At 48.0% G+C, this 7,387-nt stretch overlaps 1 pseudogene; it reads right to left on the bottom strand.

Moving 5' to 3' along the window:
- LOC102844164 overlaps positions 1 to 6,006 on the bottom strand; it is a 15,830-nt pseudogene extending 9,824 nt beyond the window's left edge.
- Between the last annotated feature and the right edge of the window lie 1,381 nt (positions 6,007 to 7,387).

Below are 7,387 nucleotides of genomic sequence, written 5' to 3'. Positions count from 1 at the left end.
TTCTGAGGGGCAGTGGGAGGGTGGCCCAGTGGGGAAAGGGTCTGAGACAACCTCTCTGCAGCTGAGGCCTGAGCCTCACCTCCACCTCTCTCTAGACACGCATGTGGAAAGAACAAAAATAAAGGTGATGAAACCTAGAATTTTATACCCCGCTAAAACAGCAGAAAACTCACAGGTTGGCCTCGCTCTGGCCGCCCTGGTTTGAGGCCCGGCTGGAAGTGAGAACCAGGACTGTGATCTGTCAATCTGGCTGATGGGCAGCAGCCAGCCACTCAGGGGACAGTCCTGGCCCGAGACCCTGTGTCACCAGGCTGTGACCTAGTCACTTCGGGAAGGAACGACGCATGGCCTGCCGATCCTCCCAGAACATTCTTCACCCCCCTTCTCCCCTGCCTTTCAGGAGCCTGCATATCCTCCCAGAACATTCTTTACCAGCTTTTTCACACCACCTCCTGCAATTTCCTTTGGATTCTTGTGGGATTTTTTTGGTTTGTTTAGGGTTTGTTTTTGTTTTTTCCTGTTTAAAGATTCATCAAACTGAAGTTTATTTCCATCAAACTGAAGTTTATTTCCTTTCAAGATGGCCACTATCACCCCCTATCACTGCTATCACCCTATCACCCCCGTCACTGCCACTGAGCCAGGTCTGACTACAGCGGTCCCACAGACAGGAGCAAGGCGCCGGGAGGGACTCCTAGGCTGTATGAGAATGGACAGCTTCACGTGGCTCCCTCAGCACCACTGACTTTTCAGTTAGCAGCCTGATTATTGACCCACAGCGAGTGTCACAGAGGCCTGCATCAAGAAACTAGCCTGAAGGATGAGGGTTGAGGAAGAGGAGGAAGAGGGGGAGAGCAAGGGAGTCAGAAGCTCTGAAGAAAATGTGTATTTCCAAGAATGGATTGAAAGCCAAAGGCCGTTTCAGCAGTGATGAAACACACAGAGCTGGCCTGTGCTGTGTTCCCGAGCACCTAGCACTTGGAGACAGTTTGTGGGACCCCAAGGGGCCAGCCAGACCAGAACTGGCAATGTCCGAATACCAGGCTGGACCCCACTGGTAGGTGTTTTGACATATCAGTCCAACGAGGAGCTGGGCTCCTGGTGACAAGAGGCCTGCACTCTGCCTGGTCAGGTATGCAGGCTCGAGGCTAGTGCTTCCTGATGGCCACAGGTTGCAGCTGGCCCTCTGGATGTGCCAGGAGCCACACAGACTTCATGTGACTCTCAGGAAGCGGGTCATGCCCTTCAGAGCATAGACACAGTCACTGAAGTCCACTCCATTCCTTTCGAGAAGTCATGGCTTGCAGCTCCATGTTGTCAGTACTCCAACCCCAGCACAGCTCTGCTTCCTTTGTCCACACTGACCACGTGAAAGCCAGACGCAGACCTGGCCATGGCCTTGATGGACGTGCTGTGTTTCTTGGAGAGGATCTTCTTCTTGCCTGTGAGCAAAACCTAGAGGAAGAGAGAACCGTTGGCCTAGCCTGCAGTCAGGAAGGGCTGAACATGGCCTGGGTCCAGTCCGAGCTGTGCTTGAAGCCTGGGACACTGACTCCGCAGGTCACTGATCTTAGTGGGTGAGGAGCTCCGTGCGTTGGGGGTTCAGGTCCAGGGCGTCCACCTTGCCCAGCAGTTCCATCGCTTGGACGATAATCTCGAACCGTGTGTCTCAGAACTAGATCTTGTTGAAGACATGCTCATGAGATGTTATTCTGTGTAGACAATATCATTGCAGCTAGACCCACCCCCCAGCCCCCACCCCTGCAAAGACGGTCTTTAAGGAGACTTTGTGCAGATATCCTGGACTTTGAGGGTCCAGACATGGCTTCCTGAGACATTTCGTGTGTTGTCCAGCAGAAATTTGGCAGACAGCACTTCTCCGCTGTGTCCCATGAGTGTGTGCCGGAATCGGTAACTACCCACAGTCCAGATTCTACTTGTGAAATCATTTGAAGCAGCTAAAATATACAAACAGCACTATCGAATTAGATGCTTGTAATTCCTGCGTTACTGCCGGTGAGCCCTTGTGTTCACACTTCCCAGAGCTTGACCCTGGTGGCCTGCAGCAGGGACCTAGGGCTGAACTGCACAGCGTTCACGTCTGCATCGTGTGTGTCAAGACATCGTGTGATCTTCCGGAGCCAAGGTGGGCGTCAATGTTGCCTGCGGACACCGGAAACAATGAGACATGGACGCTCTGCTAGATGGTCCGCACCGGGGAGGGCTCTTTGGGGTGGTCGGAGGTCTCATCCAGAAGGACTTCAATGTCATCGTCCTTGAGAAGCGGGCAATCAGCCAAAGCAAAGTGGAGGAAGTTGTGCTTTTGTCTCTAGGTACACACATGAATGCGTCCTGATTTGGGCCTGCTCGAAGGGGAGGGGTTCCTTCACCTCTTCTGACAGCTCCTCCTGCAGACAGGCCTGTCCTGCCGCCTCCTCAAAGCCTGACTCTTTCTCCTTCCCTGCATTCATGTGGGTGGCCTCCTGGGCCCTTCTCGGCCATCCAGCCGGTGACCAGCTCCTGGTTGTCCTCGGTGGTCTTCCTCAGTTTCTCAGGTTCTGGTTGACGATCTCCAGGTCCTGGAGCTTGTAGCTCAGCTCTTGGCACTCCGTCTCCAGCTCTGCGATTTTGGCTTTGTTTGTCTGCATCTCCTTGTCCTTCTGCTGCTCTGGTCATTCAGGTCAATCACGAGCTGAGCTAGCTCCCCACACTTCTTGTGCATCTATGTCGGTTCCTTTTGGTGTTTGATCCTCAGCTGGGCCATCTCCTGAAGCTCACCGTCATTGCAGGGCCCTCCTGTCCGGGGCTTATCTCATGTCTGTTTGGCAGGTCATGGTTTTTGGCTTGTATCTTATGGGCTAACACTGAATGAAGATCATTCTTTCCCAGTAACTTGTTAATAGTGCAGGATGATGTCCTTGAAAGCCTGTCTCTGCAGCCGGCCCTGCAGCTCCTCCGAGATGTGGTGCTTTCAGCGGGGAAGTTGGCAGCTTGGAGGCCCAACAACAAGGCGCTGCCTCAGCGCCACCGATGTGAGCGGGACTGGGGATGGCAGTCCCCCCACCCCCCCCACCCCCGCTTGGCTCCACCAACAGGCCCCTAGCTCATTCTTCAACTAGGGTTCATTGCCATAAAGTCAGAACCAACTCACAGCTGACCCTCTAATGGGTTTCAGAGGCTGGACATCATGGGAGAAAAATGTCCATCTTCCTCCCTTGGAACTGCTAGGAGGTTTGAGGTGCTAGAGAAGCTCAGCCTCAGGGTCAGTAACCCAACTCCCTGTGCACCTCACCCTAGAGTGTCCATACATTTTACAAATTCAGGGACCTTTCCTACTCTCATTGTGTTAGTGCTGCTTCATCGCAACTCTCTAGGACAGACTGGACCTGCCTCCTATGTCTCTGCAGCTGTAAATCTTAATGGAATCAGGCTACCTCATCTTTTCCCTATGCAATGGCTGGTGGGTTTAAACTGCCAACCTTGAGGTGAACAGCCAAACGTTTCATCTGCTATGCCACCAGGGCTCACTCTCAGGGACAAGCACACCTTATCAAATTAGCTTTTGGTTTTTTGTTTGTTTGTTTGTTTTTTTGGGTTTTTTAAATTTTATTTTATTATGGGTGTGTGTGTGTGTGTGTGTGTGTACCATCAAATTTGATCTGACTGGTACAGGAGGAGATGGCCTCAAATTAGCTTTTGATGGTGGGCATTTTTGAAAAGAAAGGAGAAACTACAAACACAGAAAATGAGTTCCCTATGATGCACTGGAGTGTTACAATATTCTATAGGGACAAACCCATTATTTTGCCAAGTCCTGACATACTTAAAAAAGGATTTAATGCCCTTTGTATGTGTCTTGCATATGTGAGTTTGGTTTGAATAGATTGGGGAAGTCAGGGAGAACTTTTGGTTCATCAACCACCATGTCTGCACTGGACTTCCCAGCATCAATTTTTAATTTAAAACTTTTGTGGGTATAACTCCATAAAACCAGGGGAGGAACTTCAAGCCAGGAGTTGACAGTTTTCTTTTTCTAATTCTGAAATAGGTTTACCAAAAGAGGAGAGAAGATCTTGCTACTAAGAAAGAAACATTGGTAATTCATGATTTGTCTTGATATTCCTGGCTTTAAAAACAATGCTCAGTTTATTATAAAATATTTGAGGGAACTTGGGGCAAGAAGTAAGGAATAAGGAAGAAAACTCACAAGTCACATGTAAATGCTCCACATCAGCTTAGGGAAGGATGTTAGAAAGCTGTGGTTCTGCTGATTACCCTAGCTGGATGCACCACCTGCTTGTTGAATTAGCAGCAAGGATGAGACCAGCCTTATATGGATTCTTTTTTTTTTTAGCCTTATATGGATTCTTTTTAAAGAGGACCTTGTACCAGCCTTCTATGGTCAGTCATCACCTCAGCCTTCTCCTCACACACTGGCCATGTCTTCCTTCTACCCTTTTCCTGCCTTCAGTCACTTATTGAAGCAATTGCTGTGACCACCACCAGCTAGCTGTGTGACGTTGAATATTTGTCCCCCTTGGTCCCCAAGCTGAGAAAGCATTGCCTTCTTCTGGGGTCCCTGGATCTCTCTGTCTTTCAGTGTCTTCTGTCCATCCAGCCTACCTGGTCCCCTTACCACCCAAATTATTTTTATAGGTAATGCTATTATTTCTCAGTAATACCATGCATTCTGCACCACGTGGTAAGTGTGATTATCCCCGTGTTTACTACATGAAAGGGACCTCTGGTGGGAGAGTCCCAAGGGAATTAGCCTGATAACCCAAAGGCTGCACCTTTCTGGGAGTTTGAATCCCCCACTGGCTTCATAGGCAGAAGGTGGACAATCTACAGCCTCAGAAACGCAACGGAGCGTCACCTGGGAGGCAGTTCCAACGCAACAGCAATGCCTTTTTTACTAGGTAGAGTGGTGGCTCAAAGGTTGAGCATTCATGGCCTCTAAGGGGCAGAGTGAGAAGCTGAGCACAGCCTTCAAATTGGATTTGAAAGTCGGTGTTTTTAATCTTTTCACTGACTTGCCCCTACTTTTGTAAGAGATGAGCCTTTCTAAGCAGGCCAGTTTTGATGTTGTGTGTAGTAACTGTGTGTGTGTGTGTGTGTAACTTTGTTATAATGGGGTTATTGAGGTCAAGGAATTTCCAAAGGAGTGCTTCTGGAGTAAAAGGTTCCTATAGAACTGACTTCTTCCCAGCACCTAGCCTTAGCTATGTTCCTCTATGAGTTTCCTTTCTTCCTTTCTTTCTCTCACTCTCCCACCCCATCCCTTCCACTCTTCTACCTCCCCTTCCCATGGAAATACTTGAAGCAAGATCTTTGGGGTTTTTAACTGTGAGTCACCCTTTCTACCCAGAAGACCCTGAGTGTAAGTCACCCAGCAGGAGGCCGTGTGCGCCCTAGGCCAAGGGGGCCTGGATCACAGTCTGGGAGTTCAGCTGTTGTTTATTTCCCTTGTCTGCCTATGGGCAGAGACATCGCAGGGCAGTCAGGACGCAGACTGGAGAGGTCCGGGACCTATTCCTTCTCTATCAGGATAGACACCTCGGTGCTTTCATTTATCAGGGTCAGGGAATAGCCAGAAAAATCCCTGAGAATCAGATACAGAGGCCAGAAGAAGTCGATATGCTTGTCTAATTTAGGTCAGGACATCTACACATGTGGTAGTGGTGGTAATAGTGTTGTTGGAGTAAGATATTATTGTTAGGTGATGTCCAGGAGACTGTGTCTTGTAGTGACCTGTAAACAACATATCAGAGTCTTGCTTAGTCCCACACCATTCTGGCAATCCTTTGTCGACGTACTTTTGATTTAATAATATAGCCATTTTAAAATCTTCAGCAAGATTTTACATACGTGTGATACTGTGCAATAATTTCCAAGTTCTTTGCTAGTGTGTAAAAAGCATCCTCTGTTGTCCAGTCCATGCCCGTGTTCCCTCATGGAGCAGCTGGTGGATTTAGCAGCCCATCATATAACCCACTTCACCACCATGTAGGGTGCTCTTGTGGCCTAGAGGTAAGAACCTGCACTGCTGTTCCAAAAGTACATAGTTCAAATCTACCAGATGCTCCAAGGGAGAAAGAGAAGAGATCTCCTGTTATGTGATTTACTGACTCTGAGAACCCACAGGAAAGTCAGCTATGCGTCAATTCCGGCTCAGGCACGTACCACCGTGGATCCTCATTAAGCAGGTTAAAAATTCCCCTGCCTTGACCTCCTTTGTTGTTAGCCCTTCGCTTAAAGTCTAGCCATGGGGGTTAGCTACATTTCAGGACTGTAGAGTGACTAAAGGCTTTAGTCTCTATCAAACCAGTGTGCTTTAATATTAATTTTACAATTCTCATTTGCTCCACATTTTCCTCCCATATCGGGGATCCAGCCCCAATATGTCGGGGGAATTCCGCCAAAAGGAGGCACCAGGTTGAAATGAAGATGTGGAGAGGCTAATTGCTGATGACAAATAGCAAGTTTAATATTCTGGCAACACAAAACAAAGACATCTTCCGGGATATCCTATGATATCTATTGGAAAACAAGAAGGTATCACATTCCTAGAATTCTGAAGCCTTTGATCCCTCCTTATTCATTAGCATACTGCTTTCTGGAGTTGTTTACTGTAGAAAGGATGGTCAAGCCAAGATGAGTGGTCCTGCTGTTTTTACTATGCATCGCTGATCCTGCTTTGCAGGTTAGCCAGGCCCTGACACTCCCACACTATCTAGCATCCTCTACTGTGAATCTTTCAAGAGTGGTCAGCAGTGGTAGCTGGGCACCTGGACACCTGGGCACCATCTAGAATTTTGGGGTGTTAGGGTTATGAAGATTGAGGTTCCCATGGTCCATTAGTCCTTTGGACTAATTGCTCTCTTTTGTGTTTTATTTTCTTCACCTTTTGTGCTCTGGATGAGGTGAGCACTTTTCTTGTATTCTCATTGGACAGAGCAGCCCTATGAAGAAGGTTGCTATTTCTAGTGACCACTGAAACTGGGAGGGGCTGAGTTTACTCAGGGATATGTGGCTACTGTGAATTAGACCTGGAGTAAGGCCCACCTGTCTCTAACCGTGTGTCCAGTGTACTTGATTGCTCTGTAGTGGGCCCTTCCCACCAAAATCAGTAGAACTTTCTTCAGTGAGATCTTAGGTCAGAAGAAGGGATCAAGTGCTATCTACCCGAAAACTTGGCTCAAAATGTCTACTCTGACAGATTTTCTATGTTTGTTTGTTTTTTAGATTTTCTATGTTTTTTTTTTTACTGTTAATTCCTTCCACATTCCTTTTTCTGAAGTCTTTCAATTTTTGGTTTTATGGAAAAGCTAGACGTAATTTCTTATTCATAACCAGTCTCATGTCTCCTCTTCCTAGAACAATTGCA

Source organism: Elephantulus edwardii, unplaced genomic scaffold, assembly GCF_000299155.1.
Source record: "Elephantulus edwardii isolate Elephantulus edwardi_28Jun2011 unplaced genomic scaffold, EleEdw1.0 scaffold00029, whole genome shotgun sequence".
Classification (NCBI taxonomy): domain Eukaryota; kingdom Metazoa; phylum Chordata; class Mammalia; order Macroscelidea; family Macroscelididae; genus Elephantulus; species Elephantulus edwardii.
This window is presented reverse-complemented; position numbering and strand designations above follow the sequence as displayed.